The sequence below is a fragment of the Procambarus clarkii genome, chromosome 7 (genome assembly GCF_040958095.1).
Source record: "Procambarus clarkii isolate CNS0578487 chromosome 7, FALCON_Pclarkii_2.0, whole genome shotgun sequence".
Lineage (NCBI taxonomy): Eukaryota > Metazoa > Arthropoda > Malacostraca > Decapoda > Cambaridae > Procambarus > Procambarus clarkii.
Window position 1 is genome coordinate 48,008,150 of NC_091156.1, and position 26,001 is coordinate 48,034,150.

The window sequence follows — 26,001 nt, forward strand, 5'->3', positions numbered from 1 at the left end:
CTCTACTCACGTTGCTCCATTCAGAGCAGTGGGTAAGTGCTCGACGAATATAAGCATTGAGAACACTGGCTTTGTATCTTTTGGGGCACTCACTTCTACCGTTCAGGCATAATCCTATGTTGGTGGGCTTGGTATATACGTTGGTGCTTAAAGAGGTTCCTGTTTTTGTTATTAGTATATCCAAGAATGGCAGACTGTTATTTTCACTATTTTCATGTGTAAATCGGAGTACTGACTCTCTCTCTAGATGTTTTTTTAGGTCAATTAACTCATCTGAGTCTTTTACTATTACGAATATGTCATCTACATAACGGCAATAAACAGTTGGTTTTTGTCTGCTACTGAAGAACCTGTCTTCGATGGTTCCCATATGAAAATTAGCAAATAAATCTCCTAAGGGGGAGCCCATTGCTACTCCGTCTATTTGTAAATACATGTCTCCTTGTGGACTGATGAAAGGGGCTTCCGTTGTACATGCTTCGAGAAGACTCTTTAAGTGTGGCTCAGGTATGTCTAATTTGGGGGTGCTCTCGTCTCTGTATACTCTGTCCAGTATCATTCCTATGGTTGTGTCGACTGGGACGTTGGTAAATAGGGATTCAACGTCTAGGGAAGCGATGATTCCATCGGGCTGGGTAGATTTGATCAATTCTAGGAAATCTGCTGATGATTGTAGACTAAACTTACTTGGAGTGTATGGAGTTAGGAGTTCATTGAGTTTTTTTGCCAGGTGATAAGTTGGAGTTGGTATTTGGCTGATTATAGGGCGTAGTGGGTTACCTGGTTTATGCGTCTTAACATACGGCAATGTTAAGACGCATAAACCAGGTAACCCACTACGCCCTATAATCAGCCAAATACCAACTCCAACTTATCACCTGGCAAAAAAACTCAATGAACTTTTAACTCCATACACTCCAAGTAAGTTTAGTCTACAATCATCAGCAGATTTCCTAGAATTGATCAAAGACTTACTAAGAAAAATATTCAAATAAAAATAATATAATTTTAAAGTAAATAAAAAAATAAAGTAAATATTTAATAATCATAGAATAAAAACATTTCAAGCTTGCTAGGATTTTCCCACAGATGCCACCCCTGTGACAGGTAAAACTATGCTTTTCTTGAAAAACAGCACCATCTGTTTCATGAAAGAGCAACACACATGCCATACTAGATATGTTACAATTCAATTTCAATGTTTCTGATTGCATTGATAAATTGCATTTTACTAGATTTTGATTTATTTTCATTTTGATTTGTTTTGTGTGAATTGCATTGAAATTGAGCTATGTTTACAACACCGTTCATTTCGTGAGAATAGTTTATTTTTATATTTTTCCTATTTTCATTGAATTTTTTAACTGTTTTTCTTATATTTCAGTGATGGGAACATCAAATCGCTGTTCCCAATTTTCTGATGTGAACATGAGACCATTTAGGAAGACATCGGACGAGGAAATGGGGAATGGTGGGGATGATGAGGGGACGGAAGTGAGAGATGGTTGGGAGGCCGAGGAGACGGGTGAGAGGGGGAATCGTGGGGAGGACTGGGAGACAGGGAAGGTTGCTGTGGCTAGGTAACGCACGTGTTTGGGTACTGCTAGTATATATATATATATATATATATATATATATATATATATATATATATATATATATATATATATATATATATATATATATATATATATATATATATTGACAGAATCCTATTTTTTTTTAGGAGGGAGCCAGTTGCCCCACCGAGGGAGGGGTGACCACTCATACATAATAAGGAAGCTGACAAGAATTCTCCTACAAAGAAATTCAAATTAAGAGATGAAGAGGTCGAGATGGAGGTCATCTCAGACGGTGTGGTAGAGAAGGCACTTGTCTTTGAAGATGTGGTTGAACAAGCAAAACGTCCAGAGGTAGAGAATGAACCAGAGGGGGAGCAGAGCAATATACCAGAATAACAACAATGACAGCTTTATTAGGGACTTTGTATAGTAGTGCAATTAATAAACTTTTAATCAATTGATTGATTTTTCTTTTCCTTATTGAATAATTGTAGCTATAGGATGGATGAAAACACACTCTCTCACTCAGTTAAACAAGGAGACATTGATTCAATCTTGGGCAGCTTCCAGAGACAAATATGATTCTTATACTGATAAAGCCACACAAATACTTACCATCCACTAATGATACCTGAAAACTGATGTCAAACAACGATTAACTCTAATAAGAGAGAAACCATGTAACTCCCAGAGGCAAGTAAGATTCTGATAACATCACACAAATTACTTTCTATCTGTTGAGAGGTGGGGCAAAGATCCAAAGCTCAACCCACACACACAGACACAAATGTAAAGCATTAAACATGTTTGATCATTGAGAGGTGACAAATAGGAGAGTACATATAGGGGAGCTTACACACACACACACACACGCACACACACACACACACACACACACACACACACACACACACACACACACACACACACACACACACACACACACACACACACACACACACACACACACACACACACACACACACACACACACACACACACACACACACACACACACACACACACACACACACACACACACACACACACACACACACACACACACACACACACACACACACACACACACACACACACACACATACACACACACACACACACACACACACACACACACACACACACACACACACACACACACACACACACACACACACACACACACACACACACACACACACACACACACACACACACACACACACCCCACCCCCTCTATCCTTCCCCCTCCCAACCTCTCAACCTCTATCTGTCTCCCAACCTTACGCTATCTCCCAACCCCTCCATGCCCTCCCTAATCTTCAGACCCAGTATGCCCTTCCTACTCCAGACCTACCTACCCAGGCCCTACCACAGACCCTCCTACCTACCTTCCTAGAAGCCCAGCCCCCAGTAGCCCCCCAAGCACCCCTCCTGAACTCTTTCACCCCCCATACACCCCCGGACCCCCCCAGACACCCCCCGGATCCCCCCGGACATCCCCCGGACCCTTCCCGCCCCCAGTCATCCCCCAGACATCCCCCAGATCCCCCCAGACCCCCAGAGAAAGGGAGAACTCTGGTACAAGAGTTTCCATGAAGAATCTCAAGGTTTGGTACACCAATGCTGATGGGGTATCTAATAAAGCAGAAGAGATAAAAGAAAGAGTGAGTGAAGCAGATCCTGACATAGTTGCAATTGTGGAAACTAAAATTAATGACATGATCTCAGATGCAATCTTTCCTGAAGGGTACCAGGTGATACGAAAAGAGAGGACACAGAGACAGGGAAGGGGAGTAGCACTCCTAATAAAGCGGAAATGGAAGTTTGAAGACCTTTGAAATCGAGTTACCAATGAGTGCACAAGCTTCATACATGGAACTCTGACAGTAGATGGGAGGAAGATTGTGATCTTGGTAATCTACAATCCCCCACCAAACAGTAGAAGACCCAGGCAGGAGTATGATGACAACAACAAAGCATGTATAGATGAACTGCAGAAGGCAGCAACACTAGCCCACAGAATGAGAGCGAAGCTGCTGATCATGGGGGACCTAAATCATGGAGAGATAAATTGGGAATCAAGGAATCCCCATGGAGGGGACGAAACGTGGGGAGCAAAATTAGTAGATGTTATAGACAGGAATTTCCTGACACAACATGTGAAGGAAGACACAAGGGAAAGAGGAGGAGATGCACCGAGCCTATTAGACCTGATTTTCACCCAGAACGTAGAAGATATCGAGAATTTAGAGCATGAAATACCTCTAGGGGCCAGTGACCATTGTGTCCTAGTCTTTGACTACATGATGGAATTCAAACTTATGACCATGGGACAAGAGATCTGGGAAAGGAGAGCTGACTACAGGAAAGGGGACTATATGAGGATAAGGGACTATCTGGGTGAAGTGCAGTGGGAGGAAGAAATTAGAGGAAAAACAGTCCAAGATATGATGGACCTAGTCATACAGAAATGCCAGGAGGCCGAAGAGAGATTTATACCAACGGTAAAGGGAAAAAATGAGAAGGAATATAATAACCCATGGTTTAATAGACAGTGTCAGGAAGCAAAAATGGCCAGCAGGCGGGAGTGGAGGAAGTACAGAAGACAAAGAACAGAGGACAACAGAAGCAGATACAACAGAGCTAGGAACGATTACATTAACATAAGACGAACATCGGAAAGGGACTATGAGAACGATATTGCAATCAAAGCGAAAAAACAACCTAAGTTACTACACAGTCATATAAGAAGAAAAATGTCTGTGAACGACCAAGTGACAAGACTAAGGAAGACAGAGGGGGCATATACTGAAAGTGACAAGGAAATCTGCGAGGCACTGAATGCCAGTTTCCATGGAGTGTTCACTACCGAGCCTGAGCAGCTCCCATTGTTGGAAGGGGTTACCCTAGATGAAAGACTATCAGATATAGAGGTGACAGCAGAGGAGGTAATGAAACAGTTGACAACTCTAGATGCAACTAAAGCAGTTGGACCAGACAAAGTATCACCGTGGATACTAAAAGAAGCAGCACAGGCCCTCAGCGTGCCTATGGCAATGATCTTTAATGAGTCACTTATGTCAGGAGAATTGCCCAGTTGCTGGAAGAAGGCAAATGTCGTGCCGATCTTCAAGAAAGGAGATAGGGAGGAGGCACTTAACTACAGACCTGTATCACTGACAAGCATCCCTTGTAAAATACTGGAAAGAATAATTAGGCTACGACTGGTTGCACACCTGGAGAACATTAGGTTTGTGAACAAACATCAACATGGGTTCTGGACAGGGAAATCGTGCCTAACAAACCTTCTGGAATTCTATGATAAAATAACGAGGATAAGACAGGACAGAGATGGTTGGGCAGACTGCATATTTCTGGACTGCCAAAAAGCCTTTGATACAGTACCGCACATGAGACTGCTGTTCAAGCTCGAGAGGCAGGCGGGGGTGGGGGGAAAGGTCCTAGAATGGATAAGGAACTACCTAACAGGAAGGAGCCAAAGAGTTACGGTAAGGGGCGAGAAGTCGGACTGGCGAACAGTAACAAGTGGAGTACCACAAGGATCGGTGCTGGGACCAATTCTATTTCTTGTATATGTTAACGACATGTTTACAGGCGTAGAGTCCTACATGTCGATGTTTGCGGATGATGCAAAGTTGATGAGAAGAGTTGTGACAGATGAGGATTGCAGGATCCTCCAAGAGGACCTGAACAGATTGCAGAGATGGTCAGAGAAATGGCTACTAGAATTCAACACGAGCAAATGTAAAGTTATGGAAATGACACTAGGAGATAGGAGACCAAAGGGACAGTACACAATGAAGGGGAACAGCCTACCTGTAACGACGCGTGAAAGAGACCTGGGGGTGGACATAACACCTAATCTATCTCCTGAGGCACATATTAATAGGATAACGACAGCAGCGTACTCTACACTGGCAAAAGTTAGAACATCATTCAGAAACCTAAGTAAGGAGGCATTTAGGGCGCTTTACACTGCCTACGTAAGGCCAGTCTTAGAGTATGCCGCCTCATCATGGAGTCCCCATCTGAAGAAGCATAGAATGAAACTGGAAAAGGTTCAGAGGTTTGCAACGAGACTCGTCCCAGAGCTACGAGGGATGGGGAATGAAGAGCGCCTGAGGGAACTGTGCCTTACGACACTAGAAAGAAGAAGGGAGAGGGGGGACATGATAGGAACGTATAAGATACTCAGAGGAATTGACAGAGTGGACATAGACGAAATGTTCACACGGAATAGTAACAGAACGAGAGGACATGGATGGAAGCTTGAAACTCAGATGAGTCACAGAGATGTTAGGAAGTTTTCTTTTAGCGTGAGAGTAGTGGGGAAATGGAATGCACTTCAGGAACAGGTTGTGGACGCAAATACTATTCATAATTTTAAAACCAGGTATGATAGGGAAATGGGACAGGAGTCATTGCTGTAAACAACCGATGCTCGAAAGGCGGGATCCAAGAGTCAATGCTCGATCCTGCAGACACAACTAGGTGAGTACACACACACACACACACGAACCAGCGAGACTCGACCTGGTCTTCACCCTGAACGACTCTGACATAAGTGAAATCAGTTTTGAGGCCCCAGTAGGAATGAGCGACCACAGTGTACTGGTGTTTGAGTACCTGATTGAAGAAGGGTTAATGAACTCGAGGAGGGATACCGAAACCAAAAGGTTAGCATACCGAAAGGGAAACTATGAGGAGATAAGAAAATTCCTAACAGATATAGCATGGGAAACTGAGCTCAGGGAAAAGACGGCCCAAGATATGATGGAATACATCACGCAAAAATGCAAGGACGCAGCAAACAAGTTTGTCCCAGTCCAAAAGGAAAACAGTGAAATGAAGATGAGAAACCCATGGTTTAATCAGAGATGTAGGCTAGCTAAGCAGCAAAGCAAAAGGGCATGGAGAAACTATAGGAAAAACAGGACACTGGAGAGCAGAGAAAGATACCAGAATGCCAGGAATGAATATGTCAGGATGAGAAGAGAGGCAGAAAGACAATACGAAAATGACATCGCAAGCACGGCAAAGACTCAGCCTAAATTGCTGCATAGCCACATCAGGAGAAAAACAACAATAAAGGAACAGGTTATAAAATTAAGGATAGGGGCAGAAGGATTCACTACAACCGACAAGGAAGTGTGTGAGGAACTGAATAAGAAATTCCAAGAGGTCTTCACCTTAGAGCAAGGAGAAATCCCAGAGATAAGAGAGGGAATAGCTAACCAGGAACCACTGGAAGAGTTTGAGATTACCAGCGGGGAAGTAAGGAAGTGTTTACTAGAATTTGATGTCACAAAGGCTATAGGCTCAGATGGAATCTCCCCTTGAATACTAAAGGAAGGAGCAGAAGAACTGTGCCTCCCGCTCTCCATGGTGTATAACAAATCACTGGCAACAGGGGAACTGCCAGAAATTTGGAAAGCAGCTAACGTAGTCCCGATATACAAGAAAGGGGATAGACAGGAGGCACTGAATTACAGGCCAGTGTCCCTAACCTGCATACAATGCAAGATGATGGAGAAGATTGTGCGAAGAAAGCTAGTGGAGCACCTGGAGTGAAAGAACTTTGTAACACAGCATCAACATGGATTCAGGGATGGCAGGTCCTGCCTCACAGGGATACTTGAATTCTACGACCAGGCAACAAAAATAAGGCAAGAAAGAGAAGGGTGGGCAGACTGCATATTTTTGGATTGTCAAAAAGCCTTTGATACAGTGCCACACAAGAGGCTAGTGAAAAAACTGGAGATGCAGGCTGGAGTGAAAGGGAAGGTACTCCGTTGGATACAGGAGTACCTAAGTAACAGGAGACAACGAGTCAGTGTGAGGGGTGAGGTCTCTGATTGGCGAGACGTTATGAGTGGAGTACCGCAGGGGTCAGTCCTTGGACCTATACTGTTTCTGATATATGTAAATGATCTTCCAGAGGGTATAGAATCGTTTCTCTCAATGTTTGCCGATGATGCAAAAATTATGAGGAGGATTGAAACTGAGGACGATAGTAGGAGGCTACAAGATGACCTAGACAGACTGAGTGAATGGTCCAACAAATGGCTGTTGAAGTTCAACCCGAGTAAATGCAAAGTAATGAAACTAGGCAGTGGAAATAGGAGGCCAAACACAGGATACAGAATAGGAGATGAAGTACTTAATGAAACGAACAGAGAGAAAGATCTAGGAGTTGATATCACACCAAACCTGTCTCCTGAAGCCCACATAAAAAGAATAACGTCTGCGGCATATGCGAGGCTGGCTAACATCAGAACAGCGTTCAGGAACCTGTGTAAGGAATCATTCAGAATCTTGTACACCACATATGTAAGACCAATCCTGGAGTATGCGGCCCCAGCATGGAGCCCGTACCTTGTCATGCACAAGACGAAGCTGGAAAAAGTCCAAAGGTATGCCACTAGACTAGTCCCAGAACTAAGAGGCATGAGTTACGAGGAAAGGCTGCGGGAAATGCACCTTACGACACTGAAAGACAGAAGAGTAAGGGGAGACATGATCACAACCTACAAAATCCTCAGAGGAATCGACCGGGTAAACAAGGATGAGCTATTCAACACTGGTGGGACGCGAACAAGGGGACACAGGTGGAAACTGAGTACCCACATGAGCCACAGAGACGTTAGAAGGAACTTTTTCAGTGTCAGAGTAGTTAACGGATGGAATGCATTAGGCAGTGATGTGGTGGAGGCTGACTCCATACACAGTTTTAAATGTAGATATGATAGAGCCCAGTAGGCTCAGGAATCTGTACACCAGTTGATTGACAGTTGAGAGGCGGGACCAAAGAGCCAAAGCTCAACCCCCGCAAGCACAAATAGGTGAGTTCAAATAGGTGAGTACACACACATAGTTGTTGCGGAACGACTGAAAAAGAGCTCAGAAGCAATGGACACAGTGAGGGAGGTAGCGATGCAGGCAGCTACATCACAGAAAGCAGCAAGGTGCACCACTCAACTGCTGGAAAGAAAAAGATCAGTGGTAGTTGTAGGCATCAAAGAACAGGAAGGATCCAACAGGCAATAATGGAATGGCAAGGATAGAGAGGCAGTACATGGGCTACTGAAGGGGTTAAAGAAGGAAGGGGCTGTACATAACATTGAGAAGGTTTTCAGGTTGGGCTGGTACAACAAGGACAGGAACCGACTTGTAAAGGTGGTGTTTACAAACGAAACCACGAAGGAGGATATTCTCGAAAGGAAGAGTCGTCTGCAACATGTGAAGGGATACAAAAAAGTTTTACTGCAGAGGGACAGGACGAAGGAGGAGATGGCCAGGGAGGCAGAGGCAAGGCGGAAGCGCAGTGAGAGAGGAGCAAACCAGGAAATCACAGTCCCTAACACAACAGTCCCAGAGACAAGAGGGGAACCCAAAACCAGCATTCAAGCAACACCAGAGGGGAGGGCAACACCACCACCGCCCCTCTGCATAGAAACCCTCCCTTCCCCTCACCCTACCTACCCCCACCCAACCCTCCCTCCCCCCCACCCTATTCTGCCCCTGACACCCCATCCCCATTCCCATCATGTCCCCCCTCCCACCTTTCCCCCCCTGTCACCCATTCCCTTTCATCCCATACCCTCCCTATCCATCCTCCCCCCTCACCCCGTATCCTCCATGTCCCACCTATCTCCTTAACCCACACCCTACATGTCCCCCCTTCCCTTAAATCCCCCCCCCCCCCACCCCAATATCCTCTGAGACCCTGCAAACCACCTCACAGATCCTCTCACCCACGGAACAGCTTCCCACACCAGTAGAATGCTCGCCAAGAAAGGGACGTGAACATGAACCAAAGAAAGTGAGCTTCAAGGCGATGTACACTAACATAGATGGGATTATAAATAAAACAAGTGAACTTGGAGAATGGGCACTAGAAGAAAACCCAGACATAATAGCACTCACAGAAACAAAGCTAACGAAAATCATAACAAAGGCAGTGTTTCCACAGGGCTACTATGTAGTGAGGAAAGAGAGAGAAGGGAGAGGAGGAGGTGGTGTAGCTTTGCTACTAAGAGAAGGTTGGAGTTTCGAAGAGTTGGTAATTCAGAACTGTGAAGGTTTCAGTGACTACATATCAGGCACCATAGCAACTGGAGGACAGAAAATTATAATAGTAGTCATATATAACCCCCCACTGAATGATAGAAGACCCAGACAGGAATATGATAGAAACAACTTGGCCACCATCAATATAATAGAGAGAGCAGCTTCTGTAGCTAGCAGGAACGGATCCAGACTTCTAATCATGGAAGACTTCAACCATGGGGAGATAGATTGGGGGAACAGAGACCCACTTGGAGGCCCAGAGACATGGAGAGCAAAGCTGCTGGATGTGGCAACAAGAAACGTTCTAAGTCAACACGTCAAGGGACCGACAAGAATGAGAGGAGGGGATGAACCAGCCTTGCTTGATCTGATATTTACCCTAAATGAGTCGGATATAAGGGAAGTTAAGTTGGAAGCCCCATTGGGAATGAGTGATCATAGTGTATTGAGCTTTGAGTACCTGGTTGAGCTAGGAATTATCACCCCCAAAAAAGAACTGGGAACCAAAGGGCTGGCGTACCGAAAGGGAAACTATGAGCAAATGAATAAATTCCTATGGGATATACATTGGGACACAGAACTCAGAACCAAGTCCGTACAAGACATGATGGACTATGTCACCCAAAAATGTCAGGAGGCTGTAAGCAGGTTTGTCCCAGCCCGACAGGAAAAAACAGAGAAGCAAACGAAGAATCCGTGGTTTAATAGGGAATGTATGAAAGCAAAGGAGCTGAACAAAAGGGCATGGAGGAACTTTCGTAATAACAGAACACCAGAAAGTAGAGAGAGAGATACCAGAGAACCAGGAACGAGTATGTCAGTGTGAGAAGAGCAGCTGAGAAAAGGTATGAAAATGATATAGCTAATAAAGTCAAGACCAAACCAAAGCTACTACACAGTCACATCAGGAGGAAGACAACAGTGAAGGAGCAGGTGATGAAACTTAGGGTGGACGAGGACAGGTACACAGAGAATGACAAAGAGGAGTGTGAAGAACTCAACAAAAGGTTCCAGGATGTCTTTACACTAGAACAGGGAGATGTCACGGCGCTAGAAGAGGTGGCAGCAAACCAGGTGACCTTGGATAGGTTCGAAATTACAAGAGATGAGGTCAAGAAGCACCTATTGGAGCTGGATGTGAGAAAAGCTGTTGGGCTGGATGGAATCTCGCCATGGGTATTGAAAGAGTGTGCAGGAGCACTTTGCTTACCACTCTCCATAGTGTATAGTAGGTCACTGGAAACGGGGGACCTCCCAGAAATAGGGAAGACTGCTAATGTAGTACCAATACAAAAAGGGTGACAGACAAGAGGCACTGAACTACAGGCCAGTGTCCTTAACGTGTATACCATGCAAGGTGATGGAGAAGATTGTGAGAGAAAACCTAGTAACACATCTGGAGAGAAGAGACTTCGTGACAACCCATCAACATGGGTTCAGGGAGGGTAAATCTTGCCTTACAGGCTTGATAGAATTCTACGATCAGGTGACAAAGATTAAGCAAGAAAGAGAAGGGTGGGCGGACTGCATTTTTTTGGACTGTCGGAAAGCCTTTGACACTGTACCCCATAAAAGGTTGATGCATAAGCTGGAGAAGCAAGCAGGAGTAATTGGTAGGGCGCTCCAGTGGATAAGGGAGTACCTAAGCAATAGGAAGCAGAGAGTTATAGTCAGGGGTGAGACCTCAGACTGGCGTGAAGTCACCAGTAGAGTCCCACAGGGCTCTGTACTCTGACCTATCCTGTTTCTGATATACGTAAATGATCTCCCAGAGGGTATAGACTCATTCCTCTCAATGTTTGCTGACGACGCCAAAATTATGAGAAGGATTAAGACAGAGGAGGACAGCTTGAGGCTTCAAGAAAACCTGGACAAGCTGCAGGAATGGTCGAACAAATGGCTGTTAGAGTTTAACCCAAACAAATGTAATGTAATGAAGATAGGGGTAGGAAGCAGGAGCCCAGATACAAGGTACCATTTGGGAGATGAAATACTTCAAGAGTCAGAGAGAGAGAAAGACTTGGGGGTTGATATCACGGCAGACCTGTCCCCTGAAGCTCATATCAAGAGGATAACATCAGCAGCATATGCCAGGTTGGCTAACATAAGAACGGCCTTTAGAAACTTGTGTAAGGAATCTTTCAGAACATTATATACCATATATGTCAGACCAATCCTGGAGTATGCGGCTCCAGCATGGAGTCCATATCTAGTCAAGCATAAGACTAAACTAGAAAAGGTTCTAAGGTTTGCCACCAGACTAGTACCCGAGCTGAGAGGTATGAGCTACGAGGAGAGACTACGGGAATTAAACCTCCCTTCGTTGGAAGACAGAAGAGTTAGGGGGGACATGATCACTACATTCAAGATTCTCATGGGAATCGACAGGGTTGATAAAGACAGGCTGTTTAACACAAGGGGGCACACGCACTAGGGGACACAGGTGGAAACTGAGCTCCCAAATGAGCCACTGAGATATTAGAAAGGATCAATAGGCTCATGAACCTGTACACCTGTTGATTGACGGTTGAGAGGCGGGACCAAAGAGCCAGTGCTCAACCCCCGCAAGCACAACTAGGTGAGTACACACACACACACACACACACACACACACACACACACACACACACACACACACACACACACACACACACACACACACACACACACACACACACACACACACACACACACACACACACACACACACACACACACACACACACACACACACACACACACACATACACACACACACACACACACACACACACACACACACACACACACACACACACACACACACACACACACACACACACACACACACACACACACACATACACACACACACACACACACACAGAAGAGAAGCAGATATATGAAAAACAATATGAAAATATGAAAACAACTGAGAAAGCAAGCAAGCAAGCGACATAGCAAAGACCCAACCCAAATTGCTGCACAGCCACATCAGGAGAAAGACAACACTGAAGGAACAGGTAATGAAACTGAGGATAGGGGCAGACAGATTCACTATAAACGACAAAGAAGTGTGCAAGGAACTCAATATGAAATTCCAGGAAGTCTTCACGTTAGACCAAGGAGATGTTCCACAGATAAGAAAAGGATTAATTAACCAGGCACCACTAGAGGAATTTGAGATTACCAGTGGAGATGTATGGAAGCTTTTGCTAGAGTTGGATGTGACAAAGGCTATAGGCCCAGATGGAATATCACCATGGATACTAAAGGAAGGAGCAGAAGCACTGTGCCTGCCACTCTCCATGGTGTATAACATATCACTGGTAACAGGTGAACTGCCAAAAATCTGGAAAGCGGCAAACGTTGTCCTGATATTCAAAAAGGGGGATAGACAGGAGGCACTGAACTACAGGCCAGTGTCCCAAACTTGCATACCATGCAAACTAATGGAGAAAATTGTGCGAAAAGTGCTAGTCGAACACCTGGAGCGAAGGAACTTTGTGTGACAACACCAACATGGTTTCAGAGATGGCAAGTCATGCCACACAGGATTATATGAATTCTACGATCAGGCAACAAGAAAAAGGCAGGAAGAGAGGGGTGGACAGACTTTATATTTTTGGATTGCCAGAAAACCTTTGACACAATGCCACACCAGAGACTAGTGTGAAAGCTGGAGGAACATGCAGGAGTGGAAGGGAAGGTACTCCATTGGATAAGGGAGTACCTAAGTAAGAGAAGGCAGCGAGTTACTGTGCTGGGTGAGGTATCAGATTGGCGAGACGTCACCAGTGGGGTACCGCAGGGTTCAGTCTTTGGACCCATACTGTTTCTTATATATGTAAATGATCTTCCAGAAGGTATAGAATTATTCCTCTCATTGTTTGCTGATGATGCAAAAATTATGAGGAGGATTAACATGGAGGAAGACAGTATGAGACTACTAGATGGCCTAAACAGACAGCATGTATGGTCCAACAAATGTCTACTAAAGTTCAACCCGAGTAAATGTAAGGTAATAAAACTAGGCAGTGGAAACAGGAGGCCAGACACAGAATACAGAATGGGAGATGAAGTCCTTCATGAAACGGACAGAGAGAATGATCTAGGAGTTGATATCACACCAACCCTTTCTCCTGAAGCCCACATCAAAAGAATAGCATCTGTGGCGTATGCGAGGCTGGCTAACATCAGAACTGCCTTCAGGAACCTGTGTAAGGAATCATTCAGAACCTTGTATGCCACGTATGTAAGACCAATCCTGGAGTATGCGGCCCCAACATGGAGCCCGTACCTTGTCAAACACAAGGCGAAGCTTAAAAAAGTTCAGAGATATGCCACTAGGCATATCTCTGAACTAGGAGATTGTTCTGGCATATTCTGACATATCCCAGAACTAAGAGGTATGAGTTACGAAGAAAGGCTGTGAGAAATGTACCTCACGACACTAAAAGACAGAAGAGTAAGGGGAGACATGATCACTACCAAAAAAATTCTCAGACCAATTGACAGGGTAGATATAGATAAACTGTTTAACACCGGTGGTACGCAAACAAGGGGACACAGGTGGAAACTGAGTACCCAAATGAGCCACAGGGACGTTAGAAAGAACTTTTTCAGTGTCAGAGTAGTTAACAGGTGGAATGCATTAGGTAGTGATGTGGTGGAGGCTGACTCCATACACAGTTTCAAATGTAGATATGAGAGAGCCCAGTAGGCTCTGGAATCTGTACATCAGTTGATTGACAGTTGAGAGGCGGGACCAAAGAGCCAGAGCTCAACCCCCACATGCACAATTAGGTGAGTACACACAGACACACACAGTGTGTCAGCCAGCCGCGAAGGGAGGGTCGCTGGGGTCACGCACTACAATAAACGCCATAATTTTTGGGTTAATTAAGGCTACAGTGACAGATCACAGATCTAGGGGTATCACAAAGTGTATAACTGCCGGAATAGGAAAGAAAAAATACAGTGCTATCACTAGAGCTTTGTGTTAAACAGTGAATTCACCAGACAGGCCACGTGGGAGGGCCCACGAGGCTTTGTTTACATATTGGGTCAAATGATCAGTGGTACAGTGAAATGATGAACTGTAACACAACAGACACACCGATACAGTGACTGACTCCAGATATTTGTGTTAGATAGAGAAGAACCGCCATCATCAATCTACTGGATTAGTGAATCACCACGTTGGAGGCGACGACGGATCACTTCGTTATCCAGCATCGTAATTATTCACCTGGTTGTGTGAGCGGGAGGCTGACAGGTAGGTACCCTCTCTGGTCAATTCTTCATGTGTACAGAGTGAGGTAAAATATTATCAAATTCTTGTTCAGTATATCATATACATTTAAAATATCAAAGTGACACATTTTGGGTAGAGGTTGACATTTTACTGGACCCCCGTAACACACGCATGCACGCACACACGCACGCACACACACGTACGTTTGCAAACATACACGCATGCACATGCAAAAACAAACACGCACACACACATACGTCCAGTCAAGCTAGAAAGGATTAACACCTTTCGTGGAAAGGGGATAAAACCTCACTCATATTCCACCCCCCTCTCTTACCCACCCCTCTATCAGGCTAACCCAATACACTCCTCCCCCCACTCCCGCTCCCCACACACTCTCTATCTCTCTCTCCTTCTTTCCTGATCTCCCTCTCTCCCTCTCCCACACACACACAAACACACACACACACACATACACACACACACACACACACAAACACACACACACACACAAGCACATACACACACACACACACACACACACACACACACACACACACACACACACAAACACACACACACAGGTAACAGGGACAGCAACTGGAGCTCACTGGGAACCAAGGTAAACCGCTAATCCCCCTGTCATAATCTGAACACAGCACCTCACCCACCTCCACTTAACCCCCATCACACGCACACACACACCCCACCCTCCCCCTCTCTCTCTCTCTCTCTCTCTCTCTCTCTCTCTCTCTCTCTCTCTCTCTCTCTCTCTCTCTCTCTCTCTCTCTCTCTCTCTCTCTCTCTCTCTCTCTCTCTCTCTCTCTCTCTCTCTTGCTCTCTCTCTATCTTACTCTCTCTCTATCTTACTCTTTCTCTTGACAAAGGACAAAATGGCAGGAGGACGCAACAGGGACACAGGGAATAGTCGAAGTGACCAAACGAAGGAAATGTTAACCCAAGTTCTGGAGGAATTCAGGAGGGAGATACATGAAGTGAGGATTACAATTAACAACCTGCAAAGTGAGCTGATATCAGCAAGGGAGATCAAATCCCTCACAGATAAAAATAAAGAGACAGAGCATCAGATTATTATCAAAAGGGAAGGTGGGAATGTTACTTTGGAAGGAAATGCCTCTGTACCTAAAACATTTCTGGAAAGACTAAGAAAGAGCTCAGAAGCAATGGACACAGTGAGGGAGGTAGCCATGCAAGCAGCTACCTCACAGGAAGCAGCAAGGTACACCAGTCAGCTGCTGGAGAAAAAAGGATCAGTGGTAGTTGTAGGCATCAAAGAACAGGAAGGATCCAACAGGCAGGAATGGAATAGCAAGGATAGAGAGACAGTACATGGGCTACTGAAAGGGTTACAGATGGAAGGGGCTGAACAAAAAATTGAGTAGGTTTTCAGATTGGGCTGGTACGACAAGGACAGAAATGGACTTGTAATGGTGGTGTTTACAAACGAAGCAACGAAGGAGGATATTCTCGAAAGGAAGAGTCGTCTGCAATATGTGGAGGGATACAAAAAAGTATTCCTGCAGAGGGACAGGACGAAGGAGGAGATGGCCAGGGCAGCAGAGGCAAGGAGGAAGCGCAGTGAGAGAGGAGTAAACCTCCCTTTAACCCCCACCCCCCACCTCAAAATCCTCTGAGACCCTGCAAACCACCTCACAGATCTTCTCACCCAGGGAACAGCTTTCCATATGGGCAGAATTCTCGCCAAGAAGGGGACAAGAAAATGAACAGAAGAAAGTGAGCTTCAAGGCAATGTACACTAACATAAATGGGATTACAAATAAAACAAGTGAACCCAGAGACTTGGCACTAGAAGAAAACCCAGACATAATAGCACGCACAGAAACAAAGCTAACGAAAACCATAACAATTGCAGTGTTTCCACCGGGCTACTATGTAGTGAGGAAAGAGAGGGAAGGGAGAGGAGGAGGTGGTGTAGCTTTGCTAATAAGAGAAGGTTGAAGTTTTGAAGAGATGGTAATTCAGAACTGTGAAGGTACAGTGATTACATATCAGGCACCATAGTTACTGGAGGACAGAAAATTATAGTAGAAGTCATATATAAACCCCCACCGAACGACAGAAGACCCAGACAGAAATATGATAGAAACAAATTGGCCACCATCAATATTATAGAGAGAGCTGCTTCTGTGGCTAGCAGGAATGGATCCAGAATACTAATCATGAGAGACTTTAACCATGGGAAGATAGATTGGGGGAACAGAGACCCACATGGAGGACTAGACACATGGAGAGCAAAGCTGCTGGATGTAGCAACATGAAACTTTCTAAGTCAACACATCAAGGGACCGACAAGAACGAGAGGAGGGGGATGAACCAGCCCTGCTTGATCTGATATTTACCCTAAATGAGTCGGATATAAGGAAAGTTAAGTTGGAAGCCCCATTGGGAATGAGTGATCATAGTGTATTGAGCTTTGAGTACCTGGTTGAAATAGAAATTATCACCCCCAAAAAAGAACTGGGAAACAAAGGGCTGGCGTACCGAAAAGGAAACTATAAGGAGATGAATAAATTCTTAAGGGATATACATTGGGACACAGAACTCAGAACCAAGTCTGTACAAAACATGATGGACTATGTCACCCAAAAGTGTCAAGAGACTGTAAGCAGGTTTGTCTTAGCCCAACAGGAAAAAAAGAGAAGCAAATGAAGAATCCGTGGTTTAATAGGGAATGTATGAAAGCAAAGAAGCTGAACAAAAGGTCATGGAGGAACTTCAGTAATAACAGAACACCAGAAAGTAGAGAGAGAGATACCAAAGAACCAGGAACAAGTATGTTAGTGTGAGAAGAGCAGCTGAGAAAAGGTATGAAAATGATGTAGCTAATAAAGCCAAGACCGAACCAAAGCTATTTCACAGTCACATCAGGAGGTAGACAGTGAAGGAACAGGTGATGAAACTTAGGGTGGGCGAGGACAGGTACATAGAGAATGACAACGAGGTGTGTGAAGAACTCAACAAGAGGTTCCAGGAGATCTTTACAATAGAACAGGGAGAAGTCACGGCACTAGGAGAGGTGGCAAGAAACCAGGTGACCTTAGAAAGGTTCGAAATTACAAGAGATGAGATCAAGAAGCACCTATTGGAGCTGGATGTGAGAAGAGCTGTTGGGCCGGACGGAAACTCGCCATGGGTATTGAAAGAGTGTGCAGGAGCACTTTGCTTGAAACTCTCCATAGTGTATAGTAGGTCACTGGAAACGGAAGACCTACCAGAAATATGGAAGACTGCTAATGTAGTACCAACATACACAAAGGGTGACAGACAAGTGGCACTGAACTACAGGCCAGTGTCCTTAACTTGTATACCATGCAAGGTGATGGAGAAGATTGTGAGAAAAAACCTAGTAACACATCTGGAGAGAAGAGACTTCGTGACAACCCATCAACATGGGTTCAGGGAGGCTAAATCTTGTCTTACAGGCTTGATAGAATTCTACGATCAGGTGACAAAGATTAAGCAAGAGAGAGAAGGATGGGCGGACTGCATTTTTTTGGACTGTCAGAAAGTCTTTGATACAGTACCCCATAAAAGGTTGATGCATAAGCTGGAGAAACAGGCAAGAGTAACTGGTAGGGCGCTCCAGTGGATAAGGGAGTACCTAAGCAATAGAGAGCAGAGAGTTACAGTGAGGGGTGAGACCTCAGAATGGCGTGAAGTCACCAGTGGAGTCCCACAGGGCTCTGTACTCGGACCTATCCTGTTTCTGATATACGTAAATGATCTCCCAGAGGGTATAGACTCATTCCTTTCAATGTTTCCTGACGACGCCAAAATTATGAGAAGGATTAAGACATAGGAGGACAGCTTGAGGCTTCAAGAAGACCTGGACAAGCTGCAGGAATGGTCGAACAAATGGCTGTTAGAGTTTAATCCAAGCAAATGTAATGTAATGAAGCTAGGGGTAGGAAGCAGGAGACCAGATACAAGGTATCATTTGGACGATGAAATACTTTAAGAGTCAGAGAGAGAGAAAGACCTGGGGGATTATATTACGCCAGACCTGTCCATTGAAGCTCATATCAAGAGGATAACATCAGCAGCATATGCCAGGTTGGCTAACATAAGAACGGCCTTTAGAAACTGGTGTAAGGAATCTTTCAGAACATTATATACCACATATGTCAGACCAATCCTGGAGTATGCGGCTCCAGCATGGAGTCCATATCTAGTCAAGCATAAGACTAAACTAGAAAAGGTTCAAAGGTTTGCCACCAGACTGAAAGGTATGAGCTACGATACCTGGTTGATACCTGGTTGATGGGGTTCTGGGAGTTCTTCTACTCCCCAAGCCCGGCCCGAGGCCAGACTTGACTTGTGAGAGTTTGGTCCACCAGGCTGTTGCTTGGAGCGGCCTGCAGGCCCACATACCCACCACAGCCCGCTTGGTCCGGCACTCCTTGAAGGAAACAATCTAGTTTCCTTTTGAAGATGTCCACGGTTGTTCCTGCAATATTTCTGATGCTCGCTGGTAGGACGTTGAACAACCATGGACCTCTGATGTTCATACAGTGTTCTCTGATTGTGCCCATGGCACCTCTGCTCTTCACTGGCTCTATTCTGCATTTCCTTCCATGTCGTTCACTCCAGTACGTTGTTATTTTACTGTGCAGATTTGGGACCTGTCCCTACGGTATTTTCCTTGTGTATATTATTTGGTATCTCTCTCGTCTTCTTTCTAGTGAGTACATTTGGAGAGCTTTGAGACGATCCCAATAATTTAGGTGCTTTATCTCGTCTATGCATGCCCTATATGTTCTCTGTATTCCCTCTATTTCAGCAATCTCTCCTGCTCTGAAGGGGGAAGTGAGTACTGAGCAGTACTCAAGACGGAACAACACAAGTGATTTGAAGAGTACAACCATTGTGATGGGATCTCTGGACTTGAAGGTTCTCGTAATCCATCCTATCATTTTTCCAACCCGTTTTCGCACTTTCGTAAAGTCAATATTGACTTATTAAATACGTGCATATGTGACATACTAAACATACTAGTTTACCTTGAAAAGCTTCATAGAAAACACCGACCTTACCTAACCTTCTTAGTATGTTAAGATAAGCATCTTATTGCTTCGTAATTACAATTATTACTTAGCCTATACCTATAATAGGTTAAGTAATAATTGTAATTACGAAGCAATAAGATGCTTATCTTAACATACTAAGAAGGTTAGGTAAGGTCGGTGTTTTCTATGAAGCTTTTCAAGGTAAACTAGTATGTTTAGTATGGCAGTGGTTTTCGCTTTTGATTTAGCATATGTGAAGAAATATTAAGGGTTTTCTTTATTTCTTGAATTGCTTTCTTTTCTAGTTACCTTTCTTCAGTCTGATAGGAATGCTTCAGTTTCTGTTCGATTTCTTCAATCTCCCTGTTTAAATTATTTCTTCTTTGTATGGAGAGTCGTGTCTGCTTAAGCATTTCTGTTAACTTCTTCCTTCCTTTGTAATGTCTGCGTTCTCTTTCTTCATTTACCTCTTTCTGGCTTTCCTCAAAGGAACATGTTTCAGACAGACTTCATATGCTTCAGAAGTCAGTTTTTCTATTCCTTGTGTAGGATTTTTATTTCTTAGAACATTTTCCCATTGAATGTTTGTAAGTTCCCTGTTTATTTTCTCCCAGTTTATCCTCTTACTGTTAAAATTGAATTTATTGAATAACCCTTCTCACATGTTGTTTCTCTTGGGCCGACTACTGTTATTAATGTTAGTTTGCACTTCAATGAGCTTGTGGTCCGAGTACGTAGTGTCTGAGACAGTAATGTCTCTGATTAGCTCCTCCTTGTTCGTGATATCAGGTCCAGCGTGTTCTCGTTCCTAGTTGCTTCTGTAATCTGCTGACTGAGCAAGAATTTGTCACAGAATCTTAGTAGTTCTCTGACCTGTGGTTGGTTATTTCCAGGTTGATTTCATGCTATAATGTTATTGTTTACTATTCTCCATTTTAAACTGGGTAGATTGAAATTTCAGAGGAAGATGATATCTGGTACTGGGTTTGCTAGGTTATCAAGGATAACCTAGCAAACCTCTATTTTGTGGATCTGTTCAGTGAATTCCTCAACTGTTGCATCTGGCGGTTTGTATATTAAAATAATAAGTAGATTCATATTTTCTACCTTGATTCCAAGTACCTCTACCACCTCATTGGACCAGTTCAGGAGCTCTGTCTCTGTTCAGGAGTCTCTACGAGGAGAGACTACGGGAATTAAACCTCACTTCGTTGCAAGACAGAAGAGTTAGGGGGACATGATCACCACATTCAAGATTCTCAAGGGAATCAACAGGGTTGATAAAGACAGGCTATTTAACACAAGGGGCACACGCACTAGGGGACACAGGTGGAAACTGAGTGCCCAAATGAGCCACAGACATATTAGAAAGAACTTTTTTAGTGTCAGAGTGGTTGACAAATGGAATGCATTAGGAGATAATGTGGTGGAGGCTGACTCCATACACAGTTTCAAGTGTAGATATGATAGAGCCCAATAGGCTCAGGAACCTGTACACCTGTTGATTGACGGTTGAGAGGCGGGTCCAAAGAGCCAGAGCTCAATCCCCGCAAACAAACTAGGTGAGTACACACGAGTGGGATGGCTCGTACAAAGGTGTGGTGGATTGCGGGTGACGAAATGGATGACTAGGCGAGGTGGAATTCATTGTCCTAAAGAGCGGGGTAATTCTCACTCAATTACTACAAGAGACTTCCACAAATCACTGGATAGCCTTCCACATTTCCACTGCTGCCAGGTATCTTGGTCAATATAACAGATGACCTCAGATGTTGACAGTAAACATGGATCACAAGTGCAGACTAGTTGCACCTGCTAAACCGCATGTTTGACACACTCTCAGTACTCTCATAAATATCAAAATACCGTCTCGCCGCGACTCTTGACCCTGCCAGACGGATTCGCACTTACGGCATGATAACGAATGTTTTATTTAATGGTCGCTATAGACCGTGCTGATTCATGGCTCGGACGAGCCACGAGATAGCATGTCTCTCCAACACAACGACCCCAGGCAGACTTCCCTGGCGTGCTCGGGCAGGTGTGGAGCACGCTGCCTTCCCTCTGTTTGACTTAACCAATCAGAGAGCAAAGCACCCACTCTTCCTAGGTATACCGAGTGATTATATATGTAAGAGCTATCAATGAGTGCTCTTTCCCTCGTGTTATGCGTCTCTGGTGACGTGACATCACAGCACGGGAGGTCTACTTGGCTGACTTTACCGCCTGCCAGCCGTGCTGCTCCCAGCGAGAACCGTTAGCTTACTGACCACAACTCCCCCTCTGCGACTCACTGCACATTTTACATGTACTCACCTAGTTGTACTCACCTAGTTGTGCTTGCGGGAGTTGAGCTTTGCCTCTTTGGTCCCGCCTCTCAACTGTCAATCAACAGGTGTACAGGTTCCTGAGCCCATTGGGCTCCATCATATCTACACTTGAAACTGTGTATGGAGTCAGCCTCCACCACATCACTTCCTAATGCATTCCATTTGTCAACCACTCTGACACTAAAAAAGTTCTTTCTAATATCTCTGTGGCTCATTTGGGCACTCAGTTTCCACCTGTGTCCCCTAGTGCGTGTGCCGCTTGTGTTAAACAGCCTGTCTTTATCAACCCTGTCGATTCCCTTGAGGATCTTGAATGTGGTGATCATGTCCCCCCTAACTCTTCTGTCTTCCAACGAAGTGAGGTTTAATTCCCGTAGTCTCTCCTCGTAGCTCATACCTCTCAGCTCGGGTACTAGTCTGGTGGCAAACCTTTGAACCTTTTCCATTTTAGTCTTATGCTTGACTAGATATGGACTCCATGCTGGTGCCGCATACTCCAGGATTGGTGTGACATATGTGGTATATAATGTTCTGAAAGATGCCTTACACAAGTTTCTAAAGGCCGTTCTTATGTTAGCCAACCTGGCATATGCTGCTGCTGTTATCCTCTTGATATGAGCTTCAGGGGACAGGTCTGGCGTGATATCAACCCCCAGGTCTTTCTCTCTCTCGGACTCTCGAAGTATTTCATCTCCCAAGTGATACCTTGTATCTGGTCTCCTGCTCCCTACCCCTATCTTCATTACATTACATTTGCTTGGATTAAACTCTAACAGCCATTTGTTCGACCATTCCTGCAGTTTGTCCAGGTCTTCTTGAAGCCTCATGCTGTCCTCCTCTGTCTTAATCCTTCTCATAATTTTGGCGTCGTCAGCAAACATTAAGAGGAATGAGTCTATAACCTCTGGGAGATCATTTACGTATATCAGAAACAGGATAGGTCCAAGTACAGAGCCCTGTGGGACTCCACTGGTGATTTCACGCCAGTCTGAGGTCTCACCCCTTCACTGTAACTCTCTGCTTTCTATTGTTTAGGTACTCCCTTATCCACTGGAGCGCCCTACCAGTTACTCCTGCCTGTTTCTCCAGCTTATGCATCAACCTTTTATGGGGTACTGTGTCAAAGGCTTTCCGACAGTCCAAAAAAATGCAGTCCGCCCACCCTTCTCTTTCTTGTTTAATCTTTGTCACCTGATCGTAGAATTTTATCACGCCTGTAAGGCAAGATTTACCCTCTCTGAACTCATGTTGATGGGTTGTCACGAAGTCTCTTCTCTCCAGATGTGTTACTAGGATTTTTCTCACAATCTTCTCCATCACCTTGCATGGTATACAAGTTAAGGACACTGGCCTGTAGTTCAGTGCCACTTGTCTGTCACCCTTTTTGTATATTGGTACTACATTAGCAGTCTTCCCTATTTCTGGTAGGTCCCCCGTTTCTAGTGACCTACTATACACTATGGAGAGTGGTAGGCAAAGTGCTCCTGCACACTCTTTCAATACCCATGGCGAGATTCCATCCGGCCCAACAGCTTTTCTCACATCCAGCTCCAATAGGTGCTTCTTGACCTCATCTCTTGTAATTTCGAACCTATCCAAGGTCACCTGGTTTGCTGCCACCTCTTCTAGTGCCGCGACATCTCCCTGTTCTATTGTAAAGTCCTCCTGGAACCTTTTGTTAAGTTCTTCACACACCTATTTGTCATTCTCTGTGTTCCTGTCCTCGCCCACCCTAAGTTTCATCACCTGTTCCTTCACCGTTGTCTTCCTCCTGATGTGACTGTGTAGTAGGTTTGGTTCGGTCTTGGCTTTATTAGCTATATCATTTTCATACCTTTTCTCAGCTGCTCTTCTCACACTGACATACTCGTTCCTGGTTCTCTGGTATCTCACTCTACTTTCTGGTGTTCTGTTATTAGGGAAGTTCCTTCATGCCCTTTTGTTCAGCTCCTTTGCTTTCATACATTCCTTATTAAACCACGAATTCTTCCTTTGCTTCTCTGTTTTTTCCTGTCGAGCTGGGATAAACCTGCTTACAGCCTCCTGACATTTTTGGGTGACATAGTCCATCATGTCTTGTACGGACTTGGTTCCGAGTTCTGTGTCCCAATGTATATCAAATAGGAATTTATTCATTTCCTCATAGTTTCCCTTTCGGTACGCCAGCCCTTTGGTTCCCATTTCTTTTTTGGGGGTGATAATTCCCAGCTCAACCAGGTACTCAAAGCTCAATACACTATGATCACTCATTCCCAAGGGGGCTTCCAACTTAACTTCCCTTATATCCGACTCATTTAGGGTAAATATCAGATCAAGCAAGGCTGGTTCATCCCCTCCTCTCATTTTTGTCGAGCCCTTTACGTATTGACTTAGAAAGATTCTTGTTGCCACATCCAGCAGCTTTGCTCTCCATGTGTCTGGGCCTCCATGTGGGTCTCTGTTTTCCCAATCTATCTTCCCATGGTTGAAATCTCCCATGATTAGAAGTCTGGATCCGTTCCTACTAGCCACAAAAGCTGCTCTCTCTATTATATTGATGGTGGCCAAGTTGTTTCTATCATATTCCTGTCTGGGTCTTCTGTCATTCGGTGGGGGGTTATATATGACTACTATTATAATTTTATGTCCCCCAGTTGCTATGGTGCCTGAAATGTAGTCACTGAAACCTTCACAGTTCTGAATTACCATCTCTTCGAAACTCCAACCTTCTCTTAGTAGCAGAGCTACACCACCTCCTCCTCTCCCTTCTCTCTCTTTCCTCACTACATAGTAGCCCTTTGGAAACACTGCGTTTGTTATGATTTTCGTTAACTTTGTTTCTGTGAGTACTATTATGTCTGGGTTTTCTTCTAGTGCCCATTCTCCAAGTTCACTTGTTTTATTTGAAATCCCGTCTATGTTAGTGTACATCGCCTTGAAGCTCACTTTCTTCTGTTTATTTTCATGTCCCTTTCTTGGCGAGCATTCTGCTGGTGTGGGAAGCTTTTCTGTGGGTGAGAAGATCTGTGAGGTGGTTTGCAGGGTCTCAGAGGATTTTGGGGTGGGGGGGGTTTAAGGGAAGGGGGGACAGGTAGGGTGTGTTTTAAGGAGGTAGGGGGGACATGGAGGATACGGGGTGAGGGGGGAGGAGGGATAGGGAGGGTATGGGATGAAGGGGGAGAGGGGACAAGGGACATGATGGGAATGGGGAAGGGGTGTCAGGGTCAGAATGGGGTGGGGGGGGGGGAGTGAGGGTTGGGTGGGGGCAGGTAGGGTGAGGGGAAGGGAGGGTTTCTATGCAGAGGGGGGTGGTGGTGTTACCCCCCCCCCCCCTCTGGTGTGGGGGGCAAAGTATGTAAAACATACTAAATGCTGTATCTACTCTCACAGAGTAGTTACAGCTGCCTTTAGTCTCAATGGAATGGTCAGGGGCCAGGCTGTCCCTAGAGACCAAACAAACGATTTTTCGTGAAAGAATTACCACAAATAGGTCCTGTGCACCCCTGATGTACCTCATGTCCTAATGTGTGCATTCCACTACACAAAAGCCCAGAAATTTACCATCAATTACCATATTTTTGTAACATTTAATAGAACGTTATATAGTGAATATTTATTTGAATGTGAATATGAAAATGTATATTAGTGTTTCATATACATTTCTAACCAACTTCAAGTTCAAGGATGTTTATTGAGACAAGAAAGAAATAAATCTCAAAAAACAAATATAATTATCGGAGTTCACTGTAGAG